Genomic DNA, 15,671 nt, shown 5'->3' on the forward strand with positions numbered 1-15,671 from the left:
CATCAACACTTCATACAGCTGCAATATAACATCAGAACTCTTAAACTGATTAAGTCCAGTATACCAAACACCTTCTTCTCCACTGTGTCTACCTGTGATCTCAATTTCAGCAAATTGTGTACCTGTGCTCCAACGTCCCTCTGTTTTACAACACTTCCCAGTGTCCAACTATATACTATAAAGTCCTTGGCTATTGCAGAGAACCCTCATTAAAAGAGTTATTGAGGAGATTAATGAGAGTAATCAATTTTTTTTGGAGAATTTTGACATCACTCATACTATTGGGACATTCCTCTTGAACTGGGGAGGCAATATGGTAGGCCCGGCATCAATCTGTTAGATCATCATTGGAAAACAAGTTGCCTTCTCCAAAGAATACTGGTGTTTATAGAACAATCCAAGAGTTTCCCAGTTAGATATGATAATATTTCTAATAAATTATTTAATAATTATAATTGAGTCAAAATTAGCTAGTAGACACATTTGGAATTGAACTCATAGTTCTGGAGTAATAGCCCCTCAGGCAGAAGATATGAAAGCCTGAAAGCATGTACCACCAGGCTCAAGGACTGCTCTGTGCCACTGTTATCAGACTATTGACCAGTGTCTTAGTACAATAAGATGGACGCTTAACTTCACAATGTACCTTATTATGTTCTTGCACCTATTGTCTGCCTGCACTTTGGCACGTCCTCATTGACTTCTAACAATTTTTATAGAGCGTGTCCTATCTGGATGTATAACAGCTAGGTATGGCAGCTACTCTGCCCTTCACCACAAGAAGCTGCAGAGAGTTGTGGATACAGCTCAGCACATCACGGAAAGCAGTCCCCCCCCCCCCGCCCCCACGGACTCTTGCTGCATCAGTAAAGCACCCAGCATCATCAAAGGCCCCATCCATCCCAGACATTCCCTCTTCTCCCCTCACGCATCGGAAAGAAGATACAAAAGCCTGAAAGCACATACCACTAGCCTCAAGAGCAACTTCTACTCTGCCGTTATAAAACTATTGAGTACTTCCCTAGTAAGATAAGATGGACTTTTGACCTCAGGATCTACCTCATTATGTCCTTGCACTTTAAGATCTGCCAGCACTACATTTCTCTGTAGCTGTTACACTTTATTCTGCACACTGTTATTGTTTTAGCTTGTACTACCTCAATGCACTGTGTAATGATCTGTTCTGTATGGACAGTGGGCAAGACACGCTTTTCACCGTATCTCAGTGCGTGACAGTAATAAACTAATGCCAATACCAATTCGGGTAACTTAATCACTGAATTACCATCCCATGAGTAATAAACCAGCAGGGGGAGCTGGATGCCTGTTTGACCACTGTTGTGATTCTACCCAACAAAGTAGTCAGTAAGAACAGTTGACTAGAGACCCATTGGATAATGGGAGAAGGTTTGAAGACTGGAGATGAACTCAGCTGAGATCCGGTCACTTACGCCTTTCTGCTAGTCATGGTTTAATTACAGTATTAACAAGGGGATGTAAGACCGACAGCTCATGAGAAAGACTGAAATTTTAACTGACCCCTCCTCCCCCACAGGAACTTGCTAATACCATTGTTGCCTGGGGCGACTGAGGAGAACCCAAGTGCAGGACACCGGCACGTTGACTGAGTTGGGGATGCTGGAATAGACGTGAACGTAGAACAGCAAACCGGAGGAATCTTGACAAGGAGACGGGATCTACAGGGACTACCTTGAAATTAGAGCAGAACTTGGAACTAAACTTAGAACTAACGGTTCTAAGTGGACGAGAGAACGAAGTATATCACAAGAATAGACCAACAAACTGGCGACCTATGTAGTGACGCCATCGTACTTATTTCACAGTCTCTGATGCAAACCAGGTGTACTGCAATTAAGTAAACGAGCAACAATTGGAAATCTAATGGCTGTAATTAGGGCATAATCAGGGAGAACGGAGCTTTAAAAGGGAACAACCAAACAGAACCATGACAACCATACAGAAGTCGGGATTGACCCCAGTTACAGGACCTACAAGTTCACTCGAAACTTAGCTAAGAAACTGAGCTGATTCAGCTGTTGAGAGAGAAATTCTTCTTTCATCTCATCTGACAGTGGTTCCTGCACCTTATATGTTTAATCCAGAAACACTTCTCTCTGCCTCAGGAGAGCGACCAACATAATTAAAGACCCCATCAATCCCAGGTATTCTCTCCTCTCCCCTCTCCCATTGGTCAATTTGATTTGACACAAAATGATGAATTTCACTGTGCGTTTCAATGTACGTGTGACAAATACAGCTAATTGTTAAAGCCCTACCTAAATACTCTCTCTCGCTCACCTGCCCATGACTCCCATCCCCACCTAATCTGAATCCACCTATCACCTGTTAATTCTTGCTCCCCCGCTCCACTTCTACCCTCCCCAGAAGTCTTCCTTCCCTCCAGTCCAGTTGAAGGGTCTTGACCATCCAATTCCCTCCCTGTGTGAGCTCCTCTAGCTCCTTCGTGTGTTACCCCAGATCTCCAGCTTTTGCAGTCTCTTGCGTCGACATAAATACTATTCCTTGTTCTGAAGGCAGTTGTTCATTCCTCCCAATTTAATTTTTAAGGAAGTTATCTATTCAATAAAAATGCAAATCTCAGTTGTAAGTGATTGTTGATAAAACTGCGTGGAAGATTTATAAGCAATGATTCTTGCGGAGGTCGCCTGATTGCTTGACTTCATAGAAAAACCAGATTAATTGAAATTCAGCAAATGAGACACAATTTAGGAACTGCCTGAGGTGGACTTGGCTTTTGCAAAGTCCATCGGGAATCAAGGCTGGGATTCAGATCACGCCTGAGTATTTTGTTTGTTACAATATCCATTCAAAATCCTCGTACAAATAGGAGTAAATATCTCACCACGATGGAGCACATTCTGGTGGAGAATGCAGAGCAGTGTTTCTCTTTAAGACTGTGGAGTGGAATCTTGTTCTTCTTTGCATAAGCTAACCATGAGCTGAAACAGTAGCAGTATGTTGTTCTGCACTGATGAACTCAGATTTCTATTGCAAGCAAAGCAGAACCATGCCCTTCCGCATTGCATTTTTAGAGCACGACTAACAACAGATTTCCATCCAGGCTTTGTGGGCTGATATCAGTTTACCATATCGATTAGATACAGCTTTAGTCTTTACTAAATGAGTAGTCGTAGGAGATGCTTGAAACTCTCAGCAGGTTGACTGGATCAAGTGATAGCCAGAGACTCATTTCCAGGATGGAAATGGTTAATAAGAGGAGGCATAGCTTTCACGTGATTGGAGGAAAATATAGGCAAGATATCTGAGTAACACACAGAGTAACAATGTTGGAGGAACTCAGCGGGTCAGGCAGTATCTAAGGAGGAGAATAAAGTGTCAGGCTTTGGGCCGAGACCCTTCATCAGGACTGAAAAAGAAGAGGAAAGAAGCCAGGACATGAAGGTGGGGCAGGGAAGAAGTACAAGCCAGAATAGATAGGAGAAACCAGGCGAGGGGGAAGATAGGTGAGTGGGGGAAAGAGGATGAAATAAGAAGCTAGGAGGTGATAGGTGGAAATGTAAAGGGCTGAAGAAGAAGGAATCTGATAGGAGAGGAGAATGGACTATGGAAGAAAGGCAAGGAGAAAGGGAACCAATGGGAGGTGGTGAGCACATGAGGAAAAGAAAAGGGGTTAGAGTGGAACAGATATTACCCTTCAACCTGAACCAGTGTGAGTAACTTCACTCACCTCAACACTGTACAGATTCCGCAACACATGGTGTTACTGCTTCGTATCTTCTATCAAGCATTAGGGTAAAAAAAATAGACTGCCTAATTATGCTGGATGGAAAGAGAAGGGGAACATTACTGTCAAGAGATGACGCCAAATGTCATCGGGAAGCGGCAAGGAGAGGGAGAGAACAAGAATTGGACGAGGCCAAGGCTGCACGGCTCCAGGATCAAAGAGTCAGGACAAAAAAGATGAGAGAAGAAGAGATGGAGGAGGAGAGGTATGCACATCTCCAAAATGACAACAATAGGCACAGAAGGAGGAGAGAACAAGAATCAGATCAGGCCAGGGCCCCACCACTCCAGGATCAGAGAGAAAGAATAAATGGTGGAAGAGATGAAGAGATAAGGATGAAAGGGCTGCATGTCTCCAGAATGACAATAACAGGCAGAGGAGGAGAGAGGAAGAGACAGAGGAGAAAAGGAAAGATCAACTCGAGAAAATGCGGCAAAGAGTAATTATTGCGAGAGTTGCTGAAGATGACAATGCTGGGCTTAGGTACATCTTCTAACCTAGCAATCAATCTCAATGAGAAGTATATAAATCTATGCAAGGTATAGACGGGGTAAAGGATTGGAGTCCTTTTCCCCTGGCAGAAGTGTTAGCTACTGTATAGTATAGGCTAAAGCAGAGAGCCAAAAAGTTAAAGGAGATGAGAGATGAGAGTGATTGGTGCCTGGAACGAGCAGCCTGTCGAGATGTTGGAAGCATTGTTTAAGGCACAAGACCAGACAAAGCATGAGGGTTTGGGTCACGTGCAGGCAGATGGAATTAATTTAACTTAACATGTGGTCGGCACAGACATCATGGCTGAAAGGCCCCTTATTGTACTGATCTACAGTATGTTCCAATCAAACCCTTAATTTTTGAGTTCAAGGTTAACTGGTTTGCAACTGCAAATTCTTTTCTAGAATCTAGTTCAGCCAAAAGTACAGTATTTTTTCATTGGCTTCCAAATTCACAACACACCAGGAAAGTTCTGAAAGAGGAACCATGGTTTAATATTTTCTTAGACTACTTCGCCAACAACCTACATTTATATAGTGCCTTTAATACTGTAAATATCCTAAGGATGACGATCGAAAACCAAGTCCACTTTTTTTTTCCTCACATGTGGATGTTAAAGATCTATGGAATTATTTTGCTGAAGAACAGAATTGTCTTTTGAGGTCTGGCCAATATTTAACTCACTTTACACTGTTACAAAACACGGGGATAGATTGAGTCAGAATCAGAATTAGGTTTATTATCAGTGATGTATGTCATGAAATTTGTTGTTTTGTGGCAGCAGTGGAAAGCAATACAAAAAAGTTACTATACATCACAATAAGTATATACTGTATAAAAATAAATAGTGCTAAAAAGAGAAAGCAAAAGAGTTCATGGCTTCATGGACCCTTCAGAAATCTGATGTCAGAGAGGAAGAGGCTGTTTCTAGACTGTTGAATGTGCGTCCTCAAACTGCTGGTGGTGGTAATAAGAGGAAGGCATGTCCCAAATGGTACACTATTGGTGATTCTATAGATGACTAATGGTATCGGAGGAGTCCCGACCTCCGAACTTCCCCTGCACTCACCATATAATCTAGGGAGCTCCAGAGAGCTGCTGTTTCAAGCACTTCACACCCGGCCCCTCATCTTCACTCCGAGCTCAACTGGAATGTCTAAACCATTCATTTCAGTAGGATCTCTAACTTTCTTTTAACAGAAAAACCAGCAGTGCTTTCCATTTATTTCATTCTATATTTATGTTTTGACTTAAGGAAGTCTGATATAATGTATTTCAAATTATTTGTAATTTCGTTTTAAAATTTTCATGTCAACTTGTACAGTTCTTGATCAGGGAAGCTTAAAGGCTTCTCTTCCACAATGCCTAACATAACCACAAAGAGGTCCTGTAGATGCTGAAAATCTTGAGCAACTCACACAAAATGCTGGAGGAGCTCAACTGGGATGGGCAGCACCTATGGAGGGGAATAAACATGTCAACGTTTCTCGACTGTTCATCAGTGTGTCATTCAATGGCCTGAAGTAGGGCCTTGGCCTGAAATATTGACCCTGAGGTCACTAGGGGCCACAGAGCTGGAGAAATTTAGTCCACCATATGGATAATGTCAGACAGCTGTTGGGAAGAGGCTAAAAACATTGTCAAGTCAGATTCATGATAATTCTACCTAATATTTGGTCATGATTGCAGGCTCTTTGTGGGATTGGACTGTGCAAAAAATGCCTCTTACAAGAGTGACTACACATCCAACTTCACTGGCTGATAATAACCGTGGAGTAACCTAATCAAGGACAAAATGTCAAGAAAGACAAGGTCAGGTAACATCCGTGGAGCGAAATAAACAGTTAATGTTTTGGGCCAAAGTCTTTCATCAGAACTGAAAAGGAAACAGGGGAACATGCCAAAATCAGATGGTGGTAGGAGGGAAAGGAGTAGAAACTGGCAAGTGAGAGGTGAAACTAGGCGAGGGGGAAGGTGGGTGGGTGGTGCATGTGATGGAAATTATTTTCCTGGTCAATTCAGAAGGTTCCCTGATTACAGAAACTGTATTCCACAGGGTAGAGCAAAAAGCTTGGAGCAGTTCTGCTGCTGGATCTTGATTATTCTTGGATCCAACTGGAAAATCACATGGAGACTGTGCATTTCAAAAATGCTCTATTAACATCAGCTTTTTTTTTAAACTCAGAATCAGAATTATTATCACCAACATGGATGAACTTTGATGTTTTGCGGTAGCAGTACAGTGCAAAGCCATAAAATTACTATAAACTACAGAAGTGAATAAATGGGGGAATAAACAACAGATAATGAGGTGGCGATCAGAATCCCCAGACAGTCTTCATGTGATGGAAGTGAACAGCTTTCCAATTGGAAACCCTGATCCAACAGGAGAAGTGAATTATTCCAAGCTTTCTGCCCTATTCTGTGGAATACAGCGCTCAATCCAAGGAAAATAAATACAATGAATACTCATCCCAACGTAACTCGGCATTCAGGGTTGTCTGATTCTTAGTACTCTGTGGCTTGGGACCAACCTTAACTGAACAGAAAGGCGTGTTTTTAAATCTGCAGTGATTTTGACCAAGCTACCTTGGGGTACACTTGCCCAACAACTGTTCCAGCTCAACATCTGTGCAACATTAACACAATATTAATTATGTTTATTGAAAAATTAAAACTCCTAGCCATAAGAATATTTGTACTAACAAAAGAACAGTGCAATTTTGTGTATAAACCCACTAAGTTTATCAGAGAGGATTATTACTCAAAAATAGTTAATCCTTCAACCTCCAGATTGCTTCATGAAATCTTACAGCTTTATAGTTGGATTTGTTGCTTGTCATTCACAAGCTAGCAACAAGCTGATCTGCCCCATAGCCAATCTGCCCGCATTTCCTGCCTGATGCCCCACAAAGGATTTCACAAAAAATCTATTATTCCTGCTAATTTTACACTCACACAAGGTTAAATTCCCAAGAGGTTGACCCTCTACCTATAGGCACCACCCAAGGTGTAGAGAGTCTTTTGCATTCAACAGGGACCAGACAAAGTGTGGAGAGACCTCAGCACCCAACAGGACCAGACAAGGTGTAGAGAGACCTCTGTACCAATTTGGTATTTGGGAGCAAAGAATTGAAGCCCTGTTTAATTAAAGTGTAAAATTGTTATTTTTCTTGTAGTTTCATCTTTCCTATGCTTGCTTGTATTTTTATATAATTGCATAATTATTTAGTGAATTTTCCAGTAATTGTGCAACAGCTGATTCTGTATTTTTCTTGAAGCTTCTTTTAGTTTTTTTTGTGTAGCAGTTGTCACACCACTGGAATCTGGCTACTCGATAGGTTAATTGTTATCCTTCCAGTTAAGATGGTGCTTGTGTACAATGCTCCTTCGGTTGACATTTGGATAGATCATGAAGCCAGATATTTCACTTCTTTTATGTTAGCTTTTCATCTTGGATATGATCCTGGAACTGTTGGAGCTTGCCGATACGTTCGTCTTTTTGGTGCGGTGAGGGGATGTTGGGGTTTGATGATGGTGCTGCCTTTCTTTCTTTCTTTCTTGGTTTCATGGCTACTTGGTGAAGAAGAATTTCAGGGTTGCATACTTTGATAATAAATTAACCTTTGAACCTTTCTTTGAACCTTTGGAAGATTTTGTAATCTTTCTAGTCTGAGCTAGTTTTTGTATAAGATGACCACTATTTACATGTTCTTTTTTTTTTCTTTGTTCTTATTGCACTTAATAAATGGCTGTAAGCAACAAGTTTTATGCCTCATTCTTGACTTCCAAAGGACCTCTGGATTGCAAAATCACCAGATCCAACAATTTTTGTGAGGACCTAGGCGTGTGGGCAGAATCTCACTTCTGTCATAGCTGCCAAGGCTGACATTCAGAAACACTTAAAAACTACGCAAAATACAGTACATAATTAAAATCAAATAGAAATCATTAAACAGCATTATAGAACATAGGACATTGAACAGTACAGCATAATATGGGCCCTTTGGCCTACAATGTTGGGCTCACCTATATAAACATACCCCATGATCAGTCTAACTCTTCCCTCTTATACAGCTCATAACCTTCCATTTTCCCCAGCTATGTGCCTGTCTAGGAATCTCTTAAATATCTCGACTGTATTAGCCTCCACCACTACCCCTGGTAGTACATTCCAGGTACCCAGCACTGTCTGACATCTCCCCTCTGACATCTCCACTAAACTCTCCTCTACTCATCTTAAACACATATTTTCTGGTATACGCCAGTGCCGGTCTAGGGAGAAGGTGGTGGCTGTCCACTCTATCAATGCCTCTCATAATCCGATAGACCTCTATCTAGTCACCACTAATCCTCTGTAGCTCCAATGAGAAAAGCCCAAAGTCACTCAGTCTTTACTCGTAAGATGAGACCTTTAACTTAGGCAACATCCTGGTAAATCTACTCTGTACCCTCTCTGAAGTCTCCACATCCTTCCTATAATGATGTGAACAGAACTGAGCATAACACTCCAAGGTGGACTAAATGAGTTTTATTGTACTGTAACGTTACCTTGCAACTCTCAGATTCATTCCCCAGACTAACGAAGACCAACATGCCTTCTTAACCACCCTTTCAATTTGCACAGCACCTTTGAGAAATCTGCGGTCTTGGACCCCGAGATCCCTCTGTCGCTCCACACTGCGACGAACCCTGCGATTAACTTTGTATTCTGCATTCCACTTCAATCTTCCAAAGTGAATCATCTCTCACTCTTCTGGATTGAACTCCATCTGCCACTCTGCTTCCTGTCTACAGGCCGTTGTAACAAGAACCCTGCACACTATCCAGTGTGAACTCCAGGTAGAATGCTCTGCATCTGCTACTGCACTTTGCTTTCTGAGGGCAAGTCAATTCTGAATCCACACAGCCAAATCTCTATGGATCCTATGCCTTATGACATTCTGGACAAGCCTACCATGGGGAACATTGTAAAAGGCCTTACTAAAATCCATGTTCACCACAGCCACCTCTCAACCTTTATTAATTTCTTATGTAATCTCCTCAAAAATCTCAATTAGGCTCATAAGGCATGACCTGCTCTTCACAAAACCATGCTGACTTATCCCTAATATGACCATATATCTCCAAATGCTCAAAATCCTGTCTCCAAGAATCCTTTCCAGTAGTTTGCCCACTATTAATGCAAAACTTACTTGTTAATAATTCCCAGGATTATACCTATTACCTTTCTTAATACTTTTTTTGATTATGAGGACACGCAGTACTCTTTTATTGTCATTTAGTAATGCATGCATTAAGAAATGATACAATATTCCTCTGGTGTGATATCACAGAAACACAGGACAGACCAAGACTGAAAAACTAACAAAACCACATAATTATAACATATAGTTACAACAGTGCAACAATACCATAACTTGATGAAGAACAGTCCATGGCACAGCAAAAAAGTTCAAAGTTTCTCGAAAATCCCACATCTCACGCAGACAGGAGAAGGAAGAAAACTCTCCCTGCCATGCCCGACCACAGTCCAACTCTGAGTCGTCTGAAAGCTTCGAGCTCCGATCAGCCCTCCGACACCGAGTACCGAGCACCATCTCTATCTGAACGCTTCGACCTCAGCCTCGGTCGCCAGCGGCAGGCAAAGCTGGGGATTTTGGGGCCTACCCTCCGGAGATTCTTGATCGCACAGTAACAACAGCAGCGAACCGGGCATTTCAGAAATTTCCCCAGATGTTCCTCTGCTTCTCATGTCTGTCTTCATCAAATCAGAATTGTCCACGGCCCCTATTTAACAGATACGATATCATTTCACCGGAGAGCTGCGTGCGCTATGTTGCGCTGCCATCTTCTCCTCCCGCCTTTACTAACACTTAATACCAGTCCTCTGGTACCACTCCTGTGGCAAGATAGAATGCAAATAAAAGATTAAGATTAGGTTTATTTGTCACATGTACATAAGAAAGATACAGTGAAATGCATTGTTTCTGTGAAATCAAACCACCAAAGATTGTATTGGGCAGCTCACAAATCACTTATCCTAATCCTAACCCTAACCTGTACATCTTTGGAATATAAGAGGAAAATAGAGGCACCAAAGGAAAGACACACAGTCCCAGGGAGAACATACAAACTTCTTACAGACAATGGCAGAATTGAATCTGGGTCAGTGGCATTGTAATGTGGTACACTAACTGTGTCACCCTCCAAAGAAGTAATGAAAAATAAATTGAAAATAGAAAAAACAGTTGTAAGATTTACAGTGAGTAGAGTAAAAGGTAATCTAACTTCCTATTTTTCTCCAAACCTCCATGCTGAAAGTACGCTTGCTAACTTTGCTGATGGCACAAAATAGTTCGGAAAGTATGGACTTGGGACACTGCAGAGGATTATGGATAGGTTTATGAGCATACAAAGATCTTGCAAAGGGAGTTTCAAGGGAGAACATGTGAAATTATCCACTTGGCAGAAAAAACAAGAAGTAAGCATATTTCTAACTAATGAGAGATTCCAGAGCTCTACGGCATGGAGAGATCAGGGTGTTCTAATGTTTAATCTGCAAAAGTTCGGTATGTAATTCAGAAAGCTAACCTGTGCCTTGGCATTTCAAGTGCTTGTCCAAATATTCCTTAACTGTTATGAGGGTCTCTGCCTCCAGCATACCCTTCAGGCTCTGTGTTCCGGATTTCAACCACCTGGGTAAAACATTGCTGCTTGTGGACTGAATACAAACATAGGGAGGGTATGCTTTAATAATATAAGCAGTGTTGTGTCCACATCTGGGGAACAGCATTGTGTATTTGTATTCTTATGTAAGGGGGATTTTAATACAGGATGCAGAAACTGGTGACTCAGCCTGGTTCATCTCAGGCAAAGTCCTCCCCACCACTGAACACACCTACAAGGAGCACTGCCACACAAAAGCACTGTTTATCATCAAGGACCCCACCATCCAGGCTATTCCCTCTTCTCACTGCTGCCATTGGGCAAGAGGTATTGAAGCCTTAGGTCCCACACCATCAGGTTCTGGAACAGTTATTTCCCCTCAAACATCAAGCTCCAGAACTGGTGTGCAGAACTCTATTCACCTCAGTGCTGAAGTGATTCACTATCAAGGACCCTACAACTCCTGTTCTCAGTATTATTTATTTATTTGCACAGTTTGTCTTCTTTAGCACATTGGATGTTTGTCAGTCTTTGTTTATGTATAGTTCTTACACATTCTATTGTGTTTATTATTTTCACGTAAATGCCTGCAAGAAAAAGAATCTCAAGGTTGTATATGGTAACATATACATTGTTTAATAATAAATTTACCTGGACACAAAATAATCTGCAGATGCTGTGATCAAAGCAATACTTTCAGTACGCTGGATGAACTCAGCAGGTCGGACAACGTCAGTTAGAAACGATGAGTTGATGTTTCGGGCCGGAACCCTTCGTCAGGACTGAAGAATGAAAGATGGGGAAGGATTTGAGGAATGCTTGTAGCTTCGGTTGAAAGACCAGTAATTTGAAAGACAAAGGGGTGGGGGAGGGGAAGCATTGACATCATAGCCCTGAAAACAATGGGTGGTAGAAGAAGGAGGTGGAACCATGAGGGAGCTGGGGGAGGGGGTAGAGTGAGATAGGGATAGAGGAAGGGAGGGGGAGGGAATTACCGGAAGTTGGAAGGGGCTGGAGACTACCTAGGCGGTATATGAGGTGTTGCTCCTCCAACCTGAGTTTAGCCTCATCATGGCAGTAGAGGAGGCCATGTATGGACATACAGAGGCAACCCCGGTATTACCATTGTTTTACCTTGTGCTACCTTAATCTGGGATCTGTATGAATGACTTATGTAACACAAAGCTGAATCATCTGTGCATACAATAAGATATGAGTTACAAAAAATTAATTTTGTGTTCATTTACTTAATTTATCCCTACATCGAAAATCCACGAGGGTGGACTTCATTCCATATCTTGAGTCATTTGCTCATTTGAATTCTGTAAGGCGAGTTTAGAATTGGAACTGGATTTGGTTTATTATTTGTCACATGTACGGACGTACAGGAAACATCTTGTCTTGCATACCATTCATACAGATCCCAGATTAAGGTAGCGCAAGGTAAAACAATGACAGAATGCAGAGTCAAGTGCAACAGCTACAGAGAAACTGCAGTGCTGGTAGATACTAAGGTGCAAGATCATAACAAGGTAGATTATGAGGTCAAGAATCCATCTTATCATACTATTCAATAGACTTATACCAGCAGGGTAGAAGCTGTCCTTGAGCTTGGTGGTGGGTACTTTCAGGCTTTTGAATCTTCTGCCTGATGGGAGGGGGGAGAATAGAAAATGTCTGTGGTGGGGTTAACCGAATTTGACATGGGGTTGTCTCTGTATTGGAGACAACTTACGGTATATACAACAGTAGAGCACAGGAAAAAGCCCTACAGCCCACGATGTTGTGCTCAATTAATTAAACTATGACTAAACTAATCTCTCCTGCCTACACAAAATGTCCATACCCTTCCATTCTCTACACATTCATCTGCTTACCTTAGAGCCTCTTAAACACTTCGGTCATGAATGCTTTCACTATCAGCCCTGGCAAGCACATTCCTGGCCCCAGCACTCTGTCAGAAATTTGCCCTGCATTGTGCCATGGTGATGCACAGTTAGCGAGGTGCTATTACAGCTTGGGGTGTTGGAGCTCGGAGTTTAATTCTGACGCTGTCTTTAAGAAGTTTCTACGTCCTTTCTGTGAGTACATGGGTTTCCTCTCGGTGCCCCGGAGTCCAATGACGTGCCGGTTACGTAAATTGGTGTTTGTAAATTGTCCTGTGATTAAGCTAGGGTTAAATATGTGGCTTGTTGGATTGGCACGTATCTCTAAATTACTCTTAAATGTCTCTATTTAAATACATGCCACATGGTATAAGTTTAGAGGATGCTTACTAACACTGGAATGGGTGGGATATCTTAAGAAAAGGTTGGCCAGGCATAACTTGGATTGTTGAGAAGAGTGAGGGATAATTTGAGTGAAACAATTCAAATCCTGGAGGTTTTAACAGGGTGCATATAGAAAGGATATTTATTCCTGTGGAGGAATCAGGAACTAAAAACCACTGTTTAACAATAAATGATGGCCCAGTTAAGGTGGAAATAAAGGTCACAGCCTAAAGGTCAGACTTGATGAAGTTCTAAGGGCAAAGCCAATGGTCAAAGCCTGAAGGTTGAAGGCTGAAAGTAGAGGCCTAAAGGAGTCATGAGGGTTCAAAGGAGTCCAGAGAATCCTGGATCACCAGGGTCAGAGGTCTGCAGGAGTCCAGAAGTCAAGGCCCAAAGGTCAAATCCATGTGGCTTCCTGGGCTGAAGCCCAAAGGTGGAGGCCTGATGTCTGTGAGTCTGACAATCTGGATAGAAGGATAGCCTGTCCTGTGGGTGGAAGTCTGTCTGGGTCTTTGGGAAGAATGGGAAAAGCACTTGTTTTCCTGTTGATCTCTTGTTTTGTTTTGTTGTTCTTGTTGCTTGCGTTCTTCTGTGGAATGCTGTGAGCATGCTATGTTGGTGCTGGAGTGTGTGGTGACACACGGGCTGCTCCCAGAATAGGGTTGCCAACTTTCTCATTCCCAAATAAGGGACAAAAGTAGCTGTCAAATACAGAACACTTGTGTTTACCCCGAGAAAGACTACCATGACCATGAAGCCTTGCACGGGCAGGTGTGTGCGCATGCGTGTACGTGCTGATTTTTTCCTACAAATCAGTTTTGGCTTAATCTTCCCTATTGTGGTAAGTGAAACTACACTGTGCATACATTATTTATACTTTATATAGGCTGTGCATTTATCATATCATTCCTGCTTTTACTATATGTTAGTGTTATTTCAGGTTTTATGTGTTATTTGGTATGACTTGGTAGGTTATTTCTTGGGTCTGGGAACACTCAAAAATTTTTCCAATAAAAATTAATGGTAATTGCTTCTTCACTTTACGCCATTTTGGCTTATGAACGGTTTCATAGGAACGCTCTACGTTAGCGGGGGAAATATGGGACAAGGGTGGTCCCGTATGGGACAAACCAATTTAGCCCAATATACGGGATGTCCCGGCTAGTACGGGACAATTGACAGCCCTATCCCAGAATTAATCTGAATCTGAATCTGAGAACAAACCAACATCCATGCAGATGTAGGAAAACCCCTGCACCTACCCCCTTTAATGGTGTCACGGAATGGGGCTGAAAGGGAAAATAAATCAGCCAAGGTTGAAAGGCGAAGCAAATAATGGGCTGAATGGCTGAAAATCTGCTCTTCTGTCTTAAGTCTTGTGTATTGGGAATAGAGCAGGGATGAGAGTTGAAAATGAGACAAGTGATTTTGTCCAGATTAAGAGGGGAGTCAGACAGGGTTGTGTTCTCTTGCCTGACCTATTCAACCTTTATTGAAAGAAGGTTCTAAGGGAAATTAACAGTCTTCCAGGCATGATAATTGGTGGATACAATTCGAACAACCTACGATACACAGACAACACAATGCTGAGAGCTACTTCTAACAAAAAGCTCCAGGAAATACTAGATAAAGTCGTCAAAGGAAGTCTAAAGAGAGGATTGACCATCTACTGCAAGAAGACTGAATGTATGCGAACTGAAAGTGGGCAACGAAACAATTAAAGAAACATAGAAGTTCAATTACTTAGGGAGCATGATAACATCTGACAGTAGGGCTGATGTTGAAATTTGAAGGCGGTTTGAGATTGCTAAATGCACGTTCGAGCGTTTGAGTAAGATACTAAAGAATAACATAATTTCTATGAGTATGAAACACAGTTTTGCAATGCTATGTCCATTCCACACCAACATATGGAAGCGAATGTTGGACAATATCAGGGCAAAACGAGGGAAGACTCAAATCTGCAGAGATGTGTTTTCTGAGAACAATAATGAAAATATTGCGGAAAGACAGAGTAGCAAATGAGGAAGTGTTGTGAAAAGCCGGAATAAGAAGAGAGCTGATATCATCAATCAGGAAGCAGCAGCTGGAGTTTCTGGGACATGTACTGAGGAAGGAGAAGCTCGAACATCTTGCAGTGATGGGAAAAATTGATGGAACAAATAGACATGGTTGACAGTGCATGACATTCGGATTACATCAAGGGATGGACAGGGAAAAGTTTTGAAGAACTTATTAGAACTTTTTAGATTAAAGCAGATGGAAGACCATGATTACCCACGTCATATGACACAGCACATAATAACGCCTTATGGTGCTGGCACCAGTGGTTCAACATATCTCAGAGGTAGGTCAGACCTATGCTAATCTGGATAAGAGGGGAAAGATTTAAGAGAGTCCAGAGAGGTAACTTCTTTACACAGCGGGTAGTGAGTGCCTGGAATGTGGTGCCT

General features: G+C 42.0%; 1 long non-coding RNA gene across 1 annotated transcript in view; it reads left to right on the forward strand.

Annotated features, from left to right (window-relative positions):
* Positions 1 to 15,478: 15,478 nt before the first annotated feature.
* Positions 15,479 to 15,671, forward strand: part of LOC140186701 (uncharacterized) — a 59,430-nt gene continuing 59,237 nt past the window's right edge. The window contains exon 1 of the long non-coding RNA XR_011882921.1: positions 15,479 to 15,565. This is a non-coding gene — a long non-coding RNA (uncharacterized lncRNA). The remainder of the gene's footprint in view (positions 15,566 to 15,671) is intronic.

The sequence above is a fragment of the Mobula birostris genome, chromosome 23, assembly GCF_030028105.1.
Source record: "Mobula birostris isolate sMobBir1 chromosome 23, sMobBir1.hap1, whole genome shotgun sequence".
Taxonomy (NCBI): Eukaryota; Metazoa; Chordata; class Chondrichthyes; order Myliobatiformes; family Myliobatidae; genus Mobula; species Mobula birostris.